Source organism: Euprymna scolopes, chromosome 23 (assembly GCF_053919585.1).
Source record: "Euprymna scolopes isolate OS-2025 chromosome 23, ASM5391958v1, whole genome shotgun sequence".
NCBI classification, from domain to species: domain Eukaryota; kingdom Metazoa; phylum Mollusca; class Cephalopoda; order Sepiida; family Sepiolidae; genus Euprymna; species Euprymna scolopes.
This window is the reverse complement of record NC_136504.1, coordinates 104,118,394-104,143,368: the sequence shown is the minus strand read 5'-3', so window position 1 is coordinate 104,143,368 and position 24,975 is coordinate 104,118,394. Positions and strand designations below refer to the sequence as shown.

At 35.1% G+C, this 24,975-nt stretch overlaps 1 long non-coding RNA gene across 1 annotated transcript; it reads left to right on the top strand.

Moving 5' to 3' along the window:
• Positions 1 to 1,681: 1,681 nt before the first annotated feature.
• On the top strand, positions 1,682 to 12,264 carry LOC145246102 (uncharacterized). Its single transcript, XR_013863086.1, has 2 exons — positions 1,682 to 1,823; positions 9,786 to 12,264. It is a non-coding gene; the product is annotated as an uncharacterized LOC145246102 (long non-coding RNA).
• Positions 12,265 to 24,975: the final 12,711 nt, after the last annotated feature.

The following is a 24,975-nucleotide window of genomic DNA, read 5'->3' as shown; positions in this document are numbered from 1 at the left end:
AATTAATTTATTTATTTATTGTCTAACTAAGATTTAGGATGATTTTCTAAGAGAATATGCAAAAATATTATAATATAAGTACCTGAATTTCAAATAATTCCACTTATTCATATAGGTAACCAGATATTTCGCGTCCATGTAGAGTCGAGATCGAGTCTGTTTACGTTTGCGTTTTATAAGAAGAAAACTATGGAAGACCAAACAGGCCAAAAAAACTTATTTTTCAGTGACGAAAATTTCAATGTATTATTAAGCTGAGTCTGGCCAGTACCAGATGGGTGACCATTTGTATGAGTTTGGTTTTTAATGTGTATGTGTGTGGGGGCCAGACTCCCCAAAATGGGGGGGGGGCAATTTAAAGCAGAATAAAAAAAAATTATTTCAGCGCGTTTGATCCACCGTAGTCGAAAGGCGGCAAATGTTTTCAAACGGGATCGAAAAAAATTATGCTATTTTTAACACAAAGGGCACAACATTTATCGAATTTTTTTGTTTGTATCGATTATTCAAAGCATGCCCTGTTTAATAATGGTCATGCATTATTCGGCTCGCTAAAAAAAAATTGTTAATTTATTTATCAAAAATTTTAAAATGGCTTTTTTCGTATAAATATTAAAAAAAATTTTTTTTTTGTTTTGCTTAACTTAAATGAATTATTTTACTTAACATATTCACCGAATTTCACACTTCAAAACTCAAAAGCGGGATAATTAAACACAATCGAAGTTCTGATATTCAAACGTCAAAATAAGGTATGCAAACAATTTTTTTTTTTTAATCTATAATTCTGTCCCTTACAACAACACAATATGTTTTGTTCAGTTTCAGATGATTATTTTAAGCATATTTGTTCCCACTTCAAAACAAGGGGGTTTTGTAAGCAAAAAAAAAAAAAAAAAAAAATATATATATATATATATATATATATATATATATATATATATATATATATATATATATATATATATATAAATATCGTTTATGAAAAATAAGTGCACAGTTATAAAGTTCATTCTTCTCCTAATAATCGCTTAAAATTTCGTATTGATCGGATAATTACCTGATTTTTGGTAGATTTTTAAAAAGACGGTCCGTCAAAAAGTACTGACCTGCCCCCCCCCCATCATTTTTGTCCCCCATTCCACTACAGATTGGAGGTGCCCCTCCTCTAATGCTTCCGTTAGTGTTTCACCCAAATCTCTTACAAAAACTAATGTAATTCTTGACACGCTTCCGGGGCGCTTCCCTGATATGATGAAGTGTTGCCCCTAAATTGGGACTAGACTGAAACATATATGCACATATGTAACCAATAATGCTTTTATAATAAACAAACTATTTATGTATACGTATTAATTTCAATAAATCTTTTCACAATTTAAAAAAAAAAAAATCGCTTCACAATTTCAATAATTCAATTTAACATCTTTTTTACAATTAAAACGGACAATTTTCACTCCTCACCGCTCCATGAAACAGGCTCGCAGGGAATTTAACCTATTTTTTTTTTAACCAATTTAATGGAGATGAAACATGTAATCTTGTTTATTTTTTCTCATGTAAATATTAAAATTAATTTTATCGGTGACACTTAAAGATATATAAATAGAACAGCCTTATTTCGAAATGATTTTTTTTTTTTCAATTTTCCTCTTGAATTTTGTTTTCTGCAAACATACTCTTCCGGTCGTTATTTGGAATTTAAACTTCAGCTTAGGACGTCAGTCATATTTGAGAAAAAAAGAAAAAAAAAAAAAAAGAAAAAAAAAAGTTTCCTGAATAAAACGAAAAAAGTCACTCGAAAGCAGATTATAATACAAAAAGTAAGTATTACAACATGAGTTTAGTATCAGTTTTTAACGCATTTGCAGAATACGGCAAAAATGTAAGGGAGATAACTACATTGGGTTTGTTTTACTATAGATCCGAAAAAAGTTATCAAAAAAACAAACTAAAAACTATATCAAATGCTGTTATATCAGCCTATGTCACGGTAACATATATTGAGTGACTTTTTAACAGTGTTTTGTATAGTTCTTTTTTTTAGTTTGACCTCATTTTCCCAAACTTAACGTGTTCAACAGTAAGCCCGCCGCCATTTGTATTTTTTCAAATAAACACTATGTTTTTTCGAGCCGAATGAAATTTTACATTAAATAAAAACACTAAAAAAATATCCGGTTAGGTAGAAAAGTAACTAGTCTTGCCTTGAATAACATTTATTTGTTATATATTTGTTTGTTGTTGTTGTTTTTTTTTTTGACAACTTTTTCGAATTTATATGTGTATTAAAACAAACCTACTACATTTACTAAGAAAATAGGCATAATGAAAATGTCGGTTAGCAATGCAATTGATGTTCATTGCAGTTTTTTTTTTTTTTTTTTTTTTTTACTACAGGGACGCAACCGCACGATTATATTAATCTTTTTATTGCTGGAGATGCTACGAAAGAGTATGTGGGGAAAAAGTTGGGTTGTCTTAGCGGGAGATTTTTATCCGCTAGTGTTCTTTGATAAATTAATTTGCATACAGTCCACTTATTCGTGCCTTCATGCAGTGGGGAGGGTTTCGGTTATAAAAATAGTCACAACCTCCTCCTTATCTATTTCAGTCAACTTTAGTGTTAAGTAAAACTTAAGTTTGCCATAATTATATATTTTTTTTTTATTAAAGACAGAACATTCCTTAGGAGACATAAACACCAACAATTCATGTTATCACTGGTATCTTCTTGTCTTCTCAGCTAAATAGCGAGTGTTTTAAATTATTTGACCTTTGACAGGTTCGAGGTTATCGAAAGCAATTATATGAAAGTATTTTTTTTTTTCATTTTTGTTCATATTCTTTTTTTTTTTTTTTCTCCAGTCTACAAACTAACTTTCTTGTGGATGGCTTTATTTGATGAAGTCAGTATTTAAGAATTATTTGTTCACTTTCGATCAGGAGTTAGTTGTGTATTTTTGTTGTTTTTGCTATATTGTTTTCAAGGTATTTTATTGTTTGATCTGTACTTTTGGCGATAGAAAAATATCATTTTCTTTGTATGCTGGAGCGGTTTTATGCCCGATATATTTTTTCTTTTTTTAAAAATTTAATTCAAATTCTTTTTTTTTTTTTTTTTTTAATTCAAATAATTATGAATTTTAATGTTTCCATTTTGGTTCATTTGTATTTTTTCTTTTTAAAAATAGAATTAAATTTAAAGCATATTATCTGTTCTGATGCTATTCTATATCTGTTCTGACCAGTTAGAAATGGAGAAATCTTTCTGAACTTTTCCCCACGTTAAAAAAAAAAGAAGCAAACTTGTGCTTAACTCTGCTCTTGTGAGGAGGCAAGACTTTTTCTCTGCACTTTGAAAATATCATTTTTGGACTTGATTTTCCACAATGTTATAATAATTCCACATTTAACGGATTTATAGCACCGTTTGCTCTCACTCTCTGTTGGTGTGTATGTTTGTTTCTAATTTCAGTCGTCTCTTACCGTCAATGTTGTCATACTCTATCATTTACTAGGTGCGTCGCCTTGTATACAAATCATAAAGAGATTTCTATCTTGCACATTAGAGCTCTTGTAACCTTTAATGATATTTGTAGAAAAAACAAATTATCTATTTAGCTCCACAAATAGACTGGTCCAACCCAGTACAACAACAGCAATAAGGCCATAAGCAATTACTAAGTTAAGAGATACAATAAATAGAATACTGTAAACAAAGAGAAGAAATGCACCAGAAGCTTCGACAACAATACCCAGCATTAGTCAATGGAAAAGGCCCAATTCTTCTGCATGACAATACTTGACCGCACGTTGCTAAACTGACCCTTTAGAAGATGAACAAATTGAACTACAGAAGTCCACCTCATCCGCCATGCTCTCAAGACCTCTCATCTACTGACTACCACTTTTTTTAAGTATCTTTACTTTTTATATGAGAAATGCTTAAAAAACTGATATATCATGCGGTGGGTGGCCGTAATAAAAGGATATTCAAGAAAGGTATTCCACCAGGGAAATAAATGGATAAAGAGGTTCTGAAGTAATAAAGAAATAGAGAAGTTTATTGAGAATATTTACAGAGACAGCATGTTACGTTTTTTAAGTGTTCCCGCCCAGGGAAGGCTCTCACCACCAGTGACCGGTGATCACGTTCTTTCGATAAAAAGTTCCGGTGGTGAATTGCTCATCTCGCCATAACAAAAACTAAGTGATATAAAACGCCTTCAGCGATTTTATCGCCACGAGAACGCAAGATATTTACATTACTCGCATAAATAAACTTGTTTTGAATTGGCAAAGTGTGTTGATTCTGATTGTGCTCATGTCCATCAATTAATTTTTGTTTGACCCAAGATATGTTCATCTGAATGTAAAAGTTCAATACTGCAAAATCTTTCTTGTGAACCAGATACTTATTTTGGAAAAACAACTTTATTTTTAGTTTTGAAAAGATTATTTCAGCTTGATATTTAAATGTTAACTTCAATAGCAATAGATAAGCGAGCATAGATGGGGGGGGGGCAGGTAATCGATCATTTGACCTTTTTATTTGATCATCTATTTTTATTTAATTTTTCAGAAAATAATTTGTGGCTGCAATGTCATAATTTTGCATAATGCAAACACAAAATCAATTTTTTTTCATTGATTTTGAAAATTATGTGAATCTTGATTTTAATTATGGGACGAAGTTGAATTAGAATTTTAACTCTGGTTCCAACATTCTATAATATCATTCAGCTCATAGTTATTGTCTGTCTTTATCTTCATTTTTTAAAATAAATATTTAATTTAAATTCATTATATTTAATGGAAGGGCAAGTACCATGTTTTCTTTAATTTTTCTTAAAATGGCATTATGAAAACTTTTCCTAAAGATAAAATATTTAAAAATGCATTATTTAAACTACATGAGTTGATTGTTCTTATTCAGCCAGGCACAATCGTTTTCTTAGTTAATTTCTTCTGTTGGTAGGATTCAAAATTCACTTCATAATAATAAAGTCGATTAATTTTATTATATGGAAGAGTTGAATTTAATCGTTTTTATTTTTATGAATTTCAATTTTCAAAATAATCTACAAATAGTTTGGTTTAATGTTTTTGTTTTAGTGATCAAAATTTGATAAACTTATATTGCAACTGATATTGAGTAATACAAACTACTGTTTGAAAAGTAAATAACAAAAATGTGATATTTTGGTATTGTATTTCTACTATGTTTAAAAGAATGACAACACTGATATATGAAAATATAAAAATATATCTTTATTATGTGATGGTGATAGATGATTGGTTGTTTGGAAGATGCTTGCATGTGTATTCAACGGGTAGATTCTACTTTGGCCCAAATCCACTAAACCCTGATATGGCTTTTTGTTGTTAATAATAAATATTTGCCCTTATAAAGGGTTCTTTTATTTATCCATTGTTGTTTAACTGAATTGACTTGCCTTTAGTTCTACTTGATTACACCTTATACATTTAACTTATCTTCTTTTAAACAATTGATTAAGTCTGTTGTTTTTTCTTGTGGCAATGAAAGCACTTGTCACTCAAACCATTGAATTATCACTCATTATAAATATGATTCCAAATAGCAAACTACAGGTTTAGCTTATAGATGTCACTTCAGATAGAAAGAGAGACAGCCCCCCCAAATATATATATGTATATATTGTTATCACAGCAACAACCGTTAAGTCAACTGAACAACAAATATAAACTGAACACTTTCAAATGCACAGCTCAACACAATACTGTTAATGAAACCTGACATTACCAAACACTTTTGTTGGCATTACCCAGCATGATCCCTAACAATTCCATCGACTCAACATGGTACAGTCTCAAACGATTCTGTTGTCACAATATGATGTAATTCTGAACAATTCCATCGACATAATGCAAACAATTCTGTTGATAAGGACCACAACAATCCCAAACAATTCTGGCGACATAGCTTGAGATGAGCCCATACAACTCCATTGATGCGACCCAACACGATCCCAAACAAAACTCTTAACATGACCCTACACAATGTGAACAATTCTATTGATAAGCCCTCACATGGTCGTGAACAATTTTGTTGACATGACCCAATCCAATCCAACAACACTATTGATATGACTGACCCACTACCAACAATACACGCAAGTCTCATGCATGTGTCTCGCACTTCTCCCTAATCTCAAGATCCCATAAATGGCAATGTTGAGCAGCCTGCTTCTGTCTGGTACTTTGCCTTAATATTGTGGTTCCAGGAACTTCCTCAGTGGTGCTTTCGTTTGTGGCATCATTGAATTCTTCCTGCCCTAGATCATTGGGTGCATCACTCTCTGAGAAGCTTTTTTCATGTTATCGCTTGTATAGCAGTGAGGCTTTGTCATCTGAAGAAGCAATGTCGTCACAGATGAAGCAATCATTTTGGCATGCTAGATACACATATTTTATGTGGCGTTGTTTCCATTAACTGAAACAGAGTGTTGACTATTGATTTTCATCACTGTACTCATATTGAACTCATGTTGAACTGCGTCATACATCTTCCCTTCACATTCTTCACCCAAATAGCATCTCCCTCCTTATACAGATTAACCCTAACCTTATACAGACTAACCCTAACCTTATACAGACTAGCAACTTCATTGTCAAGCACCACCACTTTATCAATACCCTTACAATGGATCCTAAAATTATCTGCTACATTTGCAGATGCAATCATAGGTGTTTTGTTGTTATTCAGTGTCCTCTTATCTCAGCATTGTTTCCAGTCGTCATGAGCCTCCACTTGCCACAGGTATTCAACAATGTCGACTCAGGAAAGGGGTGCTCAGAGATTGTGCAACTCTTGCCACAAAAATTTCACATGCAGGCACCTTTACACTAGATATCCATAGTCTGGCAAGACTGAAGGATGCCTTTAACACTGCCTCCAATATTGTGCACTGTGTTTTTGCTGAAATACCTTGTAACTTCACCATGGAAGAGAGACCGACCCCCAATTATAATCATATATTGTAAAACTGTAACAACCATGAAGTAAACTGAACTACAAACGTAAACTGAATGCTTCTGTCTACATGACTCAACACAGACAATACCATCAATATGACTTAAGATAGTATCAAACATTTCTGCCTAATACTTCTCTTAACACAAACCAATACAGTACCAAAGGATTCTATTGACATGACTCAATCCTATCATGAACAACTGCATCAACACCATGTAAACAATTCTGTTGATACAACCGGCACTGTCTCGATCAATAATATCAACATAAACCCACATTATCCCAAACAACTTTGTTGATACTACCCAACACAATCCTGAACAATTCCACCGATACAACAGAATACTACCAGAGTAACCTTGATAGTTATTAATTGAACGACTCTGGTGTCATCGCTTTTTAGCTCTTCAACAGATTCATTTTTTTATGTAGATAGGCCTTACTGAGACACTTGCACTCAAGTCTTGAGCATTTTCGCACATTCCTCTCACAGATGAGAATAGTGTTGTGTGGACTCATTGGTTTATTCATTGCGTGTTTTTCTCAATCTTTTCACTCATGACTATCATCTCATTTGTTTATGTCGTATTTTCTCAACAGAACAGTAAGAGACAGATGTTAGATTTTTAAATAACTAAAAAATTAACATTCAATACAATATGGTAGTTTATTGCTTTAATGATTTGTGTGAGGCTGACATACGATTCAATACAATATAGTAGTTTATTGCTTTAGTTGGTAAAATAACTCAGAATGAAGCACAAGAGTAAACAACAAAACTCACGTGGATTAAAAACAGTCAAAAGATACATAAAATACCAAATGTTGGTGGCTATTATTGATGCCAGAAAGTTTTAAGGAACTTTGAATGCTGAAAAATAAATTAAATACTAACATGGAACAGTGATGGATTTTCAAAACAACTTGTGCAGTGCAAGTGAAGCAATTTTAAAAGCAAAGTAATTTGATTGTTAAATTTGCTATACTTACAATTAGAAAAGCATCAAAACGTTGAACAAAAAACGAACAACAGTTAGATCTTCAAGTTAAAAAAAAGAAGAAAAATGTTTGCGAATATGTTCAACTTACGGTATCTCAAATTTTCTTGTAACATTTCATTATAGATCGATGAATACAAAAATTTTTCAGCATATAGAATGTATGAATCCATTTTCACAAAACTATATACTTTATGGCTGAATGATTAGAAAATCAGACCGTTATTGCAAAAAAAAAGAAAGGAAAGAGAATATAAAATGCTTAAATTTTATCTTATTGAAAATACTGGAGGAGCTTTCTTTTAAAGAAACTGTAGAGTTTTTGTTAAATTTTTCTGTTAGGAAATAATAAACTGCAATCAGTTTCATAAACACATACTTTGTTTAAAATAGTCTGGAAAGCTGATGATAAAAATATTATAAAATGGAAAAAAGTAGGCTCTTTTATTCACACACGTAGACATCTAGAGACACGTCAAACTCGAAACACAGAAAACTAACCAAGAGTATTTTACTCAGTTCTGAATGAGTGATTAAGACAGGAAATATAGTGCAGCAAAAAGTGTTATTAAAATTATATAGGGACTCTTTAAACATTTTTGTTAATATTGTCACATGAATTAATTCCAAAAATTAAATTTTAGAATGAAATCTAGCAAAGTCCAATATGGGGAAATCTATCTAATTTGACACTATGTCTGCCTAAACTCTGCACATATGATAATTGACAAGGGGGGGGGGGTAACTTAATAAAGTTTGACAGGATTGTCTCCCTTAAAATGTTGAAATTTTAAAGAGAGGTGGTATATTTAGAACTGTCAAACTTAAAACGGTTCATACGGTTTGGACTCCATATTTTTATTTATATATTTTGCAAACGTTTCATGTGATTATTTTACAATTTTCTTTTCATATTAAAGAACTTTCTTTATTCAAGGAATATCATTTATATGCCTTTGTTTATTCAAAGTTACCTTATATTTATTTATAGGAATCGGTCAACAATCGTTGAATTTATCAACTAACTCATTGTGGTTCATATTATTTCGAATGTAAAACAAAAAACAAACATCAAACAAATCTCATAGGTGAATTTTCTATGTTTTTTATTATTCAGTTAATGGGTGTTCGGATCATAGAAAACGCGCCATGGTTAAATTGATTCATCGTACATAGATTACGGATACAAGGTTTTTTGCCAACCACCTCAGCCGCCATAGATCTGGATTCGAGTGTTTCTTTATTCTCTTCCCTGATGGTAATAATCGGATTGTGTACGTGTGACATGTTTCTATTCATCATGTTGTCACACTTGAACGATGGGACGAATCCAATAAGTTACGTCATTACAACACGGAGTTCTGCTCGAATGAGTTTGAGTTTAATGCTTTCCTTTCTTTAATTATGAGGTAAAATAATCTAAGTGAGCAATAAAAAACAGTTAATTATATAATTATGGAAATGCTACTCAAACTGGCAAGCGAAATATATCTATTTCTAAATCTAATTAAGTGTGTATTCTTTGCAAGTATATCTCTAAAGATTGTTTTATAGTACATAAAACGAGTTATGACATATTTTCCATATGGTTAAGAATGTTAAATATCTGAAAAAAGAAAATTCATTAATTTTGATAACAGATTGCATAAAAATGTACACAATAAACTTTATATTTCACCAATCACAGATTCTTGTACATTTTAATAATACATAATTATATTTTTCCACATGTAATGGATCTTTTAAAATTTATTTTCTATTTGTAGAATCTACAGCAAGGAAGAGAAATCCATTGTTGGATTTGAATTGATCTTCATTTCCTTGGAAACATAACAACGTTTTAAAATATGTGCAAAATTCTCCATATAAATTCTCTGAATCCACAAAGAACTGCAGACGAAAATCATGGTCTTGTGAAGCATGTTGTTCCTTGTTCATCAAATCAAATTCGGTAAAAAATATATGTGAATCTACAAGGTCCTGAAGACGAAAATCATAGTCTTGTGAGTCATAAGATTCTTTTTCATTAATTCAAATTTGGTAAAAAAGTATGTTTTCACTAGTCATTATTTAGTATAATATTATCTCTGAAGTTAATAATGCATAGAAATTTTTATAAATTCAAATAAATTCCACGCCTAAAATATTCAATTAAATTAAATTCTGTTCAATATTTTAACAGAAAAAATACAACGTGCTAACTGGCAAAACTAAAATCAGTGAAAATCGTACTGATATAATGAAAATATTTTACTGACTAACATCGAAAAAATATGAATGTTTTATGAGTTATTTTGTTTTTTTTCTGGTTAAGTATGTTGTACTTTTTATACATAATCAAATTTGTGCATTATATGGAAACACACATATAAGAAGTTTATATTTTGTGAAGAATCTGGATCTTATTTTTGATATTTATAAAAAAATTTGCGACACCATATACAAACAAATATGGATGAAAAACGATATTCTTGTGAAATATGTGATTCTTTTTTTAAACAAAAAATAGATTTGCTGCGACATGTGCGGACACATACGGGAGAAAAACCATACTCTTGTGAAGTATGTGGTTCTTCTTTTGCACTAAAATCAACTTTGTTGCGTCATATGCTAACACATACTGGAGGAAAACAATATGCCTGTGAAGTATGTGGTTCTTCATTTGGCCGGAAAGAAAATTTATCACGTCATATACTAACACATACGGGAGATAAACGACATTCTTGTGAAATATGTGGTTCTTCTTTTGCACGGAAATCAAATTTGTTGTGCCATATACGAACACATACGGGAGAAAAACCACATTCTTGTGAAGTATGTGGTTCCTCTTTTGCACAGAAACCAGATTTCTTTCGTCATATGCGAACACATACGGGTGACAAACCACATTCTTGTGAAGTATGTGGTTCTACTTTTTCACAGAAAGGAAATCTGCTGTGTCATATGCGAACACATACAGGATATAAACCACATTCTTGTGAAGTATGTGGTTCTTCTTTCTCTCACAAGAATAGCTTACAACGTCATATGCGAATACATGCAAGAGTGGTTTCTGCATTTACAATAAGTTCAGATTCTACCACACAGAAGTATAGAGTGTGAACCATTTGTTGGATGATATACGAACACAGAACCACAAAAAGAGCCAACCTTTATTACTAAACTGGCCAAACATTTTGCACAAGACTGTCTTATAAATGAAACAGCCAGAAAACAAGTCTGCTGTGAAAATAGTCCAAAAGAGTTGTCAAATACACTAATAACTTCCATTGCTAAAGACTAAAAGAACAGGGTCAACCAAAAGTGGGCCAAGTATTGTGCGGAGGAATTCAGTCAGTACTGTATGGATAAAGAAGGTTATATATACTGGCTAAAAAGTGATTTGCTCTACTATCACCAGGAGAGGGTTTTAATGGCTGCTCTAAATCAAAGCTTGATGATAAATGCTTTCGAAAAGATAATTGGTATCAGGTTCTGCTACAAAAGTAAGGAGTGCAAACACCTGACATCCAACTGTAAGGTTCTGCTGGGGAACGGTTACTATACAGTGAGACACAATGGAGTGTGTAAATATCTTCACTGGACGATTTGTAAATATTTAATTATTGAATTCAGAAAATCCTGGGAACGTTTACTAGAAAAACAGTTGAAAATAAGTCATACACCATCGATTACACCTGACATAATGATAAAACACAAGAGGAAGAAAGCAACAACATTATTAGAAGTTATTATTCATGATGATGCTAGGGTAAAAAGAGATGAAAATGAAGAGATAATGAAATACCAGTTTAATATATAACATTAAAAGAAACTGGAATCTAAAGAAGATATCTTTCATTTCAGTAATTATAGATACAACTGAAACCATGAAAAACATTTTAACAATTAATTGGCAAATATACCAGATGAACCAAATACAAAAGAGATTCAAACAACTAAACTTAATAGGGCGTCAAAAACTCTATCTCCATCTCCTATCTGCAGCTTGGAAAAATTTATAAGAAAATTGAAAAAAGAGCATTTACATAGAAAAAATATGACGTGGTTCTTCTTTTGCATAGAAGTCAAATTTGTTGTGCCATATACGAACACATGCAGGAGGCAAACTACATTCTTGTGAAGTATGTGGTTCTTCTTTTACATGCAAAGGAAATCTGTTGTATCATATGCGAACACATACAAGAGATAAACCACATTCAAGAAAATTGAAAAAGTGAACCTCAGTAGAAAAAACCATGAAAATTAAAATAATGGCAACTGGCACTCAAGATAAAAATGACTCCTCAAACCGTTTATACAGAAGTCAAGAAAGGGGCAAACAATAATATAGTCATTGCTGCTTCCGAAAGCATCAAACATGCCACGACAAGTCATTAGATCTTTATAATAGTCCTTTTGGCCCCATAACTCCACCATTTTAAGCCACCAAAAAAAGCAGCTTTAGGGGCCGGACTGTTTTATTACACTACTCAGAGCGTGAAAATTGGAAAAAAATTTGGTCGGAAAAATAAACGAAACTGACTTCTTTGAAGAGAAAAAATACACAAGTTGTTCAAATAAGATCACTTATTTCCTAGATGTGAATAAATGACAGAAGACGAGATGCTATACTAATTAAGAAATGTTCAGCTGAGCTAGCCCCATACTTTCCAAATTCTACAATAAATACTTTGCTGAATCTTAGTAAATAAATAAGTTGAAGATATGGACAAAGACAGAACTTAGAAAATCCATGATTTTAATAAATTTTCTGTTTATAAGAAACAAGATTTCATATATGACAAAGTTTGTATGAAAAACGTCCATCCGTTTGCAGAGATGAAAGTCAGTCTGTTTTCGTGCATGTATCTAGGCATGTGTATGTATTAAAGTCCACATGTGTGTGACCGTTGCCATGTTAGATCGTAGGTTTGTTTAGCCAAAGTTGAACCCAGGTCCTGCTGAGGAAGTTAAAAGATGCCTATTTTAGAAATTAAGCATAGACTCCAAATCATTATGGCGGCTCGTTTTAATTGTTTTTTTATTTTTGTATGCATTTGAGGCAGAGAATGGGCTTATTTTCCATTGCTGCAGTTTTTCAATTTTTTAGGGATTGTAGATTTTTGACTCTTTTAGGGATTGGTGACTTTTTGACTCTTTTAGGGATTGTTGACTTTTTGACTATTTTCATAGCCATTTTTGCAAACTGCATTCCCATTATAAAATGAATTTATGAATGTGTAATGCATATGAAAAAATGGAATAGGATAAAATTGTATTATCTGATTTGTCTCAGGTGATCCACCCGGGCTTTATCTACTCCTCTGGAGTGTATACTAATTTAGTATGTATCCCCATAGTAATGAACCTATATAAACAGCATACCAGTCTCTTCTTCCTTTTCAAATACCCTTACAGATACTACATTTCTTACATTAAAAACGTAAAAATTGTAAATTTAGGACGCCATTAGCGAAAGCAAAATGCTTGGAGTACTGATGCAATTTAATCGTAATCACATAATAATAAAATGCATAAATGTGAAGAACAAAACATATTTAAACAAAATACCTTTTAAAAATAGATATTATATGGAGATGATACCCCACAGTTTGCGAAAGGAATTTTCTGAGTATCTTTTATGCCACAGGAATTCCTCTAGATAAGAATATACAACCAAGAAATGATTTAACAAACCGATTATCGCAATTAAAATCACCGTCCCAAATTCTTAATTATAGGGAAAATTTCCTTCCCTACAAAATGTTTTGTAAATAATATAATTCGTTCTTTTTTAATAAAAGTATCAATCCAAATCGCTTCATTTTGGGAAGCTTGCCCCGTCGAAAATAGAAACCCTGTACTGGAACAATGCCGACCTTTAAAATGTTTGCTTTAGTGGTAGTCCTTTTTTAAATAAAAGTTTAGTTAAAATAATTTTATTAAAAAGGTCTGTGAATATATTAAAAAAAATGCATTCTACATAAAAACAAATTTTGCTTGTGAAAACCCGTCAAACAATCATGAAAATTGACGGAAGAATCGCGAAACTCCGAAGAACTCATTTAATATTTGCTTACAAAGACAATGGACGTGTACGAAGATAAAGGACAATCGGTCACTACCAAAATCTGTCCTTTAGTATTTCTCTTCAGTTCACGTGGTTTGGGGTCCTTATTATTTCTTGATCCAATAATGTTTCCATCAGTTTTTATGAAAAATCTCATTTCCTTTTAAATCTATTTTGGCATCACTTGTGTGTTTTCGTCCAGGTAGTCAATAAATACGATAGGATTGAGATGCATTTAAATCCTATAATGCATGGGTTTATTTAGTATCACTTTATATGTTCATGTTTGTGATTTAACCATTAATCCATCTTTACAGATGCTCATTCATAATTATACAGGTAAAATAGCACAAATAAAAGCATTGTTCACGTAATAAAGGCAGAAGTTAGTAGATTAAGGAAATGTACAAATGTAAAATAGATCAGAGGTTCCCAACCTTCTAACCAAACAACCATAATGAAATATCTTATGACATCATTACGGCAGACTAGGTTTAATGGCATATTTTTTCTTATAGATTACTAGGTGATATAAGTAAAAGACAAACATACTAAAAAACACGGGATCAAATAAACAAAATTTAAAATAATAAATAATTTAAAAAATAAATAATTAAAATTCGTGTGAGGGTTAAGAATTTTTCCTTTAATACAGATATAATTTTCTTTTAAATTTATTTTATTGTTCCCTTTTATCCATTCTAGATTTTGGTAAAGTAATTGTAAGATTTTGGTAAAGTAATTGTAAGATTTTGGTAAAGTAATTGTAAGATTTTGGTAAAATAATTGTAAGATTTTGGTAAAGTAATTGTAAGATTTTGGTAAAGTAATTGTAAGATTTTGGTAAAGTAATTGTAAGATTTTGGTAAAGTAATTGTAAGATTTTGGTAAAGTAATTGTAAGATTTTGGTAAAGTAATTGTAAGATTTTGGTAAAGTAATGGTAAGATTTTGGTAAAATAATTGTAAGATTTTGGTAAAGTAATTGTAAGATTTTCATCTATATTTTCTGGTGTGGCATATTTATTTAGTCACTTGTGCCATTTTATCAATGCCATTTTATCAGTGCCATTATTACCTAAATTCATTTTCACAGCTGGATTAAAGTACACTTTTTTGGAGAGGCAACATCATATTATAAGCAGTGTCTAATCTTTCTACTGTACATGTGTGTTTGACTCACTGACTCTGTAATTGAAGAGGAAGGCGAAAACACAAGTTACTTTACTAATTGCGAGGCTCCTGAGTTTTACAGATTTTTTTTAATGGAATGAAAGGGATGTGTGTTAGTAAATGAATAAAGCAATGAATATAGGCAAAAACAAAAGTCAGAAAGTCCATGAGTATGATGGATGCCATGTTAAAATAGAATTATGGACGATGTAAAGGTTTTTAGAACTGTATCAATACTTTTGCTGATAATTAATAAACGAATGGGAAAATAGTAAAAAAAATACCCGGAGTACGTAGATATCAAAGCTAGACCGTATGTATGTATGTATGTATCATCATGACTATTGAGGAACTCTACCGTTTTTTAAACGCTTCTCTCAATTCAAAAATTAACACCGAGATTCATGACTGTTTTACATGTTGCATGTGTTGGATTTGTTTTATTTGAGGTGGAGAGGGCTTCAGAAAGCCAGGGCCAAGACAACCTTTCTAGCAGAAGCAAATCTCTGATTTAAAAAACCATAAAGCGGAAGACCAGTACCCGCATTAGGTTGGTCTGCAGTTTGATTTGTTGCTGGCTATCTGGCTCTTGCTTGTTGCTGGATATCAACATTTGGAACCGAGAGACTAGCTACCGTACAAAGCTAAATCTCTGTAATAACATCTTTGTACAAATACTCCCTCCGACATTTGTCAAAAAAAAGTCCTATTGGCGATGGTTGTCTATATTAACAGGAACAGAAGATATGCTAAACGACACCCACCCTAGCTCTGTTGCTGGAATGTGAGAACACTTATTGACAATGGTAAAAGACTAGAATGGAAGACTGCAATGTTGACTAAGGAATTGCAAAGATGCAATATAGATATTGCTGCACTCTCTGAGACACGTTTCGCAGGTGAGGATCAACTGGTTGAGCATGAGTTAGGCTACACAATCTTCTGGTCTGGTAGAGCTGAAAAGGAGAGGCGTGAGGCTGATGTTGGCTTTGCAGTTAAGAACTCCTTAATTAACAAGACTGAACAGCCAGCAGGCATAAATGACCATGCAATAACATTGAGAATACCCCTTGCTGCTGGTCGTTACATGAATGTTCTTTCTGTCTATGCGCCGACTCTTACTTCGTTTGATGCTTAGATCTGTTATCACCAGTTTGCCAAGTGCTGAGACTTTGGTGGCTCTTGGTGACTTCAATGCACGGGTTGGATCAGACAATGAGACTTGGTCTCTGTTGGGTCCATATGGCATTGGTAGAGTCAATTCAAATATGCTGCTTCTCCATCTCTGCAGCGAACTAAATCTTGTTATCACTGACACTTTTTCCCACCAGATAAACAAGGAGACCTGGTTCCATCCCCAATCTAAACATGGCCATTTGCTTGATTACATACTGTGTAGACGGTGATCTTGGAAATTTTTTGCAAAGTAAGAGCAATGCGTGGTGCTGACTGTGGTACTGATCATTTAATGGTCAGAGCTAAACTGAAAATTACACTTCGCAAAAAGCCGTTTTAATGGAGTCAAAGTGCCTAAACGTATTGATGTTTCCAAAATTGAAGGATCCAGTCGTACATAGTTCCTTGAAATTTGCTTTCAAAACAGGTGGATTTCTCAGATTGTGATTGGGAGACAGTAAGAGATACAATATACCAAAAAGGTGTTGAAGCTCTTGGATTGAAGGTTCCCAGAGATAGAGATTGGTTTGCTGATAATTCTAATCAAATTAACCTTCAAATTGATAGAAAGCAGAAAGCTTAGTTGAAACTTCTCAACTCTTCACCTCTGAACAGGCCAGCTTTCGCTGCCCACTTCTCTTCTGTGCAGAGTGAGGTTCAGTGTTGTGTGCGCCAAATAAAAAACAAATGGTGGTCTGACCTCTCCAGGGAGATACAGACTGCCTACGATCATAGAGATGTCAAAACATTCTACATTTTGCTTCATCAGGCTTATGGTCTGAAATCCTCTTCAATTACACCACTTCTGGCGAAGGATGGGAAAACCTTGCTGAAAACTTCAAATGAAATTATGTATCGATGGCATGAACACTTTCATGATCTTTTTCATAATCCATCCAATGTTGATGTTGCTGCAATAGAAAGTATCCCTCAATGCCCCTTTTGTCCAGAACTTGATGTTGAACCGACTCTTGTGGAAACAGTTGACTGCATTAAACAGATAAACTCGAACAAAGCTCCTGGGCTGGAAAGCATCCCTGTTGAGCTGCTGAAACATGGTGGTGTCAATGTACATTGTGTGGTCCACTCATTGATACTGTCAGTATGGACGGGGGGACCCGGTTGCCCAAGATTGGGTAGATGCCACCCTGGTTATGTTGTACAAAGGAAAGGGTACAAGGTCTGATTGTGGAAATTATCGAGGTATCTCGCTGCTGAGTGCAGTTGGAAAGGTATTTGCACAGTTCTTGCTAAACCGATTGAAAAGTATGTATGTCCTGATATCCTTCCGGAATCTCAGTCTGGTTGTAGAGGTAGGCGAGGAACTGTGGATATGGTGTTTTCTGCTAGACAGCTTTTGGAAAAATGTATTGAGCAGTGTATGCCTCTTTGCCAGGTGTTTGTGGACTTAACCAAGGCATTTGACACAGACAACCGTGAGGCTCTCTGGAAAGTGCTGGAAAAATTTGGCTGTACACCTGCTTTTATAGACAAGTTCAAGCAATTTCATCATAGTATGAAAGGTCGCGACAACTACAATGGCCGGCTTTCAGAAGAATTCCCCATTTATAATGTTGTAAAGCAGATGATATAGCTGCACCAACATTGTTTTTTTTTCTATCTGACTGCTGTGCTCTGGTATGGTTTCCATGATTACGATATGGGTGTTTAGATTAGATTCCGAACGACTGGAAAGGTGTTCAACTTCAGAAGATTCCAAGCTAAAACACTTGTTAGTGATGGATTTGTTAGGGAACTGTTGTATGCTGATGATGCTGACCTGGTAACACACTCCCCAGTGATATGCAACTAGTGATGGATCTCTTTACAAATGCTTGTACATGCTTTGGACTGGCAGTTAGCATTAAGAATACTAAAGTCATATACACTTCCGCTCCTGATGATCTGTATATGGAACCTAATATCTTCGTCTGTGGAAAGTGCCTTGAAGTCATAAAAAACTTTGTCTACCTTGGAAGTACCTTATCAAATGATGGCACTCTTGATGCGGAAATAAGACAGAGACTCAGCAAGGCATCAGATGCTTTTGGAAGGTTACAAGATAGAGGCTGGTCTTGTATCTCTGACAACTAAAATTTCAGTATATCAAGCATGTGTAGTAACATCTCTACTCTACACATCTGAAACTTGGACCTTGTACCGGTCACATAAAATTACTCGAGAGATTCCATCAGCACTGCCTTAGACACATTCTTGGTTTAAAGTGGTATAGCTTTGTCCCTGATACGTATGTCTTAAATAAGGCCAAAACAACCAGTATTGCTACCATTGTTATTGAGAACCAGATGCGTTGTGCGGGTCATCTTATCTGGCTTGAAGACTATCGACTCCTAAAACAGTTGTTCTATGGTGAGCTCTTTCTTGGAAAAAGACACCAGCACAAGCCCAAAAAACGTTTTCGTGATAGCATCAAGGAGAGTCTGGTGAGCTTTCATATTCCTGTTGATAGTTGGGAGTCCCTACAGCATGATCGCAAGCAGTGGAGGACACTGATATACAGGGGCGCAGAACACTTTAAATCAGCCAAAAGAGACTGAGTGAAGATCAAGAGAGCATGTAGGAAATGCCAAACCTTGCTGCCCAACCATGGAGATCTCTGGATCTGTAAGATATGTGATCAGGCTCTGTTGTCTAAGGCAGGTTGTGTTAATCACATGAAAGCCTACGATGATACAGGTTGCGCTACCTGTTGCATGAGGAACTAATCTCAGGTTACACCGCTAGAGTAACGTCCCTTGCGATGACAGACTTGTATTTTAGATAATGGAGCGAGAATAAAATAAGATGCCAGTAAACCAAGTGTATGCATTGTGTTGTTTTCATTAATGGGAATCCGCATGCAAAGATAATAAAACATGTTGGCAGCGGTTGGATGAACAGAGTTCCAATGAAGAATACAAAATGGAAAATGTATTGTAAGAAAAATAAATGAAGATCAGTAATGTTTAATTTATTGTGTTTGTTTTGCTTTATCTGGTTATTGTGATCTATTTGCGTTTAAATAATATGAAAAAAGAAGTTTAAACCAATTTAATCGGCCGTAAAACACAAGATTGTATTGAGAAAAAAAGTGTCCGAACTTAACATGGAAGAGATAAGTAGACCAGTGGCGGGGATACAACCCCCACAACCCCTGTGTATGGAAAATAATCTGTCAGCGCACTGGAAGCTGTTTAAATTAAGATGGAATAACTATGCTATCATCACATATCTTGCGAGACAGCCAGTACCATACCAAACGGTGATGTTGCTGCATACACTTGGAGACGAAGCATTAAAGGTATATTATAGGTTTCAATTTCTGACTCCGGAAGAAGAGAGAACACCCAATGAAATTCTCCAAGCGTTCAATAAGTATTCCATTGGAGAAATTAATGAGACATACGAACGATATATCTTCCACACAAGAAAACAGGGAGAAGGTGAAACAGTAGAAGCATTTATCACGGCACTCCATACGTTAATAAAGACATGCAATTTCTGTGAGAATTGTGTCTCTTCCATATTACGAGACCAGATAATTCTTGGAGTACACAACCCCCACACTCAACCGGAATTGCTTAAAATGAGACAGTTGGACTTACGGAAATGCATAGACATATGCAAGCTATCGGCAAAGGCAACGCTACAGTCTAGAATTCTGAGACCCGAGGCAGTTAACAGAGTGGACTTGAAACCTAAGGGAAGGCCAGCAACCACAGAAAGTAACAGAGGGCGTAGGGCGTGTGCATTACAACATGAACCCAGAAAAGAGTTTTGTCCAGCTTTTGGGAAGACGTGTTTCAAATGCAATGGAAAGCACCACTTTGCAAAAAGATGCAAATCAAGAAAAAAGAATATTCGGTTTGTTGGTAAAAACAAGATGATAGCGATAGCAGTAGTGATGGTTCAGACTATGGACACGTGGACAGTGTGATCACAAAAGAAGGAATCAATTCCATCAAACCTGAAGTGATAAAGGCAGAAATGATGGTCAAAGGAAAGCCGGTTGTTTTTCAGCTAGATAGTGGAGCCTCAGTGAACATCCTGAACGTGAAACATGTGGTGGGAAAAACACTTGAGCAGTCCAATAAGACCCTTGTCATGTGGAACGGGTCACAAATGAAACTGTTAGGAGAACGTCGGATAAAAATGATAAACCCAAAAACCGGACTCAAGTATGCAGTGAAGTTTGTCATTGTAAAGGAAGACTTCCATCCACTACTTGGAGCGAATGTCATCCAGCAAATGGCACTCATTAGTGTAAACAATGACAAATTTAAGAGGGTCGCAAACATCTCAAAAAGACAGCAGCCAGCACCCGGACAGCATCATATCCGAATTTCAGGATGTATTCCAGGAAGAATTGGGTACGTTACCTGAAGAAGTTCATCTGGAGGTGAACTCCAACGTGAGACCACATGTTGCAGCAGCTCGAAGTATACCAGTGGCTATCAAGGTAAAAGTGAAAGCCGAATTAGAAAGACTGGTCAAAAAGGTAATTGAACCAGTGAACGAGCCAACACCACGCGTAGTGCCTTATCACTGGTAATCAAAAAGAAAATGTAAAGTTACAAATATGTATTAACCCCAGACCATTAAATAAGGCTCTTAAACGGGAGCATTTCCAGTTACCGGTACTGGACGATCTCCTCCCAGAACTTGCTGATAGCAAAGTTTTCTCAACTCTTGATCTAAGGGATGAATTTTGACACCCGAAGTTAGATGAAGCCAGCAGTCGCTTGACCACTTTTGCCCCTCCATATGGTCGGTTTCGTTGGAAGGTTTTACTATTTGTAATTGCTCAAGCACCGGAAATATTTCAAATAGAACTATATAATAATGTGGCCGATTTGAAAGGAATCATCAATAAAGCAGACGATCTTCTGGTGGTCGGGATTGGTAAAACGATGGAAGAAGCAACAGGACCATGATAGAAAACTCAGAAGGCTGTTGCAAAGATGCCGTGATCGTGGGATGCGATTGAATGCTGAGAAAATTAATTTACGGCAACCATCTGTATCATTGCTGGGTCACAGGATAACCAGTGAGGGTTTACTTCCAGATCCTGAGAAAAGAAAAGCCATAAAAGATATGTCACACCCAACAGACATTAACGGAGTGCAACGATTGGGAGGATTCGTGAATTATTTGGCGAAGTTTCTGTCCCATATCTCTGACGTGATGGCTCCAATTCGCAACTTAACAAAGGCGGATGTGCCATGGACGTGGTCTCAGATCCATGAAGAAGCTTTTGAGAAAATCAAAAAGTTGGTGAGTTAAGCACCAGTATTGAGATACTATGATCCCAACAAACCATTGGTCGTTCAATGTGATGCAAGTGAGAAAGGAATGGGGGCTGCATTGCTACAAGAAGGTCAACCCTTAGCATATATTAGCCGAGCACTTACAGACACAGAAACCCGATATGCACAGATTGAGAAAGAACTATTGGCAGCGGTTTATGCCTGTGAACACGGTTTCACCAATACACATTTTGTCAACAGGTTACAGTACTGACTGATCATAAACCATTAGAAGCAATAATGAAAAAGGAATTGAGGAAATGCCCAAAGCGACTACAAAATATGTTATTGCGGTTGCAAGTTTACAATGTGATTGTTCTATATCATCCTGGTAAGATGTTCCTAGCAGACACATTATCAAGGGCATACATTCATGAAGTGAGCAATGAATGTATCTATGATGATGATGATGTCCAGGAAACAGACTATATTCCAGTGACAGACGGAAGGTTGCTCGAATTGCGTTCAGCCACAAAAGAAGACAGATGTATGCACATGTTGCAGAAAGTAATTGTGGAAGGATGGCCAGAAGACAAAGTACATCTTGACCCAGAGGTGAGACCATATTTCAGCATGCGGAATGAAATGACGATACAAGATGGATTAATACTCAGAGGAAACCGAGTAGTAGTACCAACGACACAGCGAGCAGTGTTAAAAGAAAAATTGCATTCCACACACCTAGGGGTCGAAGGATGCTGCAGAAGAGCAAGAGAATGCGTGTACTGGCCAAATATGAATAGTGACATCAGAGACTTTTTCTCAAAATGCCCAACGTGCAGGAAATATGAGGTAGCCAATCCTGCAGAGCCTTTAATGGTTCATGAAATTCCGGAGAGACTGTAGTGAGCTACTACTACGATACTATGCTTTATTCTCATCTTAGTTCTCTCTTTCTCCCTACTCTTTTCTCTTTTCCTTCCTTCCTTCTTATACGTCATCAGAGGTTCCAGCCAATGAAAAGCGAGAACTGTGTACGTGGGACATTCAAGTGAAGGAAACGTCCTTACTTCAGCGACGATTAGAGACAGCATCACACGCCACTCCTTAGCTCCCGTAGGGTAGCGAAAAGGAAACATTGAACATTAAACAAAGACTCTACAAAATGCACTGTCTCTTCTTTGTAACCCGAATTTCGGGAACACATATATATATACAGATATATAAAAACCACTTAATTCATTGCAAAGTCGCGTTACACATCCTCATTATTATTTGGAGACAATGTCTTCTTTAATCAGCATTCTTTTCAATTTCAGCGCTCCAGTTCTCTCTGATATCGGAGGCCGCCTCCGACGGAGGCGTCCCGAAGTGGGGGCCTAACGAAATGGTGACGATAATTAATACCTCTTGTTAATGTATGGTTATATACCATAATATAGTGAGCCCCGTGCGCGTATATACACGCAATCTTCAAGAAAAAACCCAGGAGAATGGGACGGAGTAAAAAAATAAAAAAAAAAGAAAGAGAAAAACGACCTTTCGAAGACAACAGTAAAACCATACAAAAATAAGGTATATATGAATCCACTTTCCAAGAAATGCCGATCGTATATATGCATATATATATATGTATTGCTATTTTTGTGAAACGGTTTTACACTACAGAAACCAAAAAAAGAAGCAGTAAAAAAAAAACGAAGAAAAAACAAGAAAACAAAAAATCATTTTACGTGATTTTTCATCAGAATAATTGCTAAATTATAATCAGGTCTAAAAACTATTCTCCGACGAAAGCGGCCCAAACAGTTAAAACAGATTCACAAACTGCGTTCTGAAACACACACACACACACACACACACACACACACACACACACACACACACACACACACACACACACACAACACACACACACACACACACACAAACTTTCTTTGAAACGCACGTGCGTGACACGCCATTTTGGAACACACGCGGTCATTTTACCAGGTGAACTCTGTTCTTTTTCCTTAAGAACATTTATGTATACATATACGTATATATATATTAAAAAAATAATAATAATCAATCCCAGTAACAGCTAAATCTAACCTCTGCTGAGTACTCGTTTTTTTTCTCTCTCTCTCCTTTCTATCACACTTTTTCCCCTTCCCCCAGCCATCTCCTTTAGTCGCAATTACAAGTAAATAAAAAGAAGAAATAATATTAACTGATAATAGCTAATAACCATAGAAATAGTAGTAGTAGTAGTAATAATAATAATAATAATAATAATAATAATGGACGCACATCAAGTTAGTATTAAACCTCTACAATTCATGGAGACTAGTGTAAACGGTTGGTTTTCTATATTAGAAGCGCAATTCAATCTCCGACACGTTACGACCGACAATACTAAGTTTTATACAGTCATTAGTGCGTTGCCACCGGACGTAGTGACACATATCCCCCCAGCAATCTTACAGTCACTTAATTACGCTAAATTAAAGGAGTCGGTGTTGTCTGCTTATGAAAAGACCAGACCCGAACTCCTGGAGAAGTTGATGAGGACCACTACATTATCTGGTCGTCTATCGTTATACCTCCAGGAGATGGTGACGGTCGCAAATAGGATAGGAGCGAGTGAAGAGATAGTGCGCCATAAGTTTATACGTGCGCTTCCGAAGCAAATAGCCCCAGTGCTAGCAGCCCACACCGAGATGCCGTTAACGGAATTGGGTCGACTGTCCAACAACTTGATGCCGTTGATAGAGAATACGTCAGTATTCCGGGCAGTTGGAAGTCATACTCGGGCAAACGATTATAGTACCACCAGACACGCTTTTGAAAACATCCCGGCTGGTCTACATCCATATCGATGGAAACAGCGACCGAAGATGTGTAGAGCACATATTTATTTTGCAGAAGAGGCTCGCACATGTAAACCCTGGTGTAAATGGCCAAAGAAAAAGAGCAATTTACAAATGCTACCTAATTCGCGCCCCTCCTCCCCCGCCCCAAGTGACTCGGAAAACTAGACAGGCAGGCGGACTGCGTTTGCTCCAGTAGTGCCGCCGTTATTACAAGTCTCTGTCAAGATAGGAGCATCTAAAGTTAATTTTATCATAGATACAGGGGCCAGTGTTTCCATTTTACCACGTTCCGTAGTAAATGGAATTATCCTGGAGCCAACCCCTGTGCATATCTCAACCGCTAACGGTGAAAGTATAAAATGCTATGGTCAAACGAACTTAGAAATAAAAATTCCACGTTTGAGAAGATCTTTCCAATGGAGTTTCGTGATCGCAGATGTCACTAACCCTTTGCT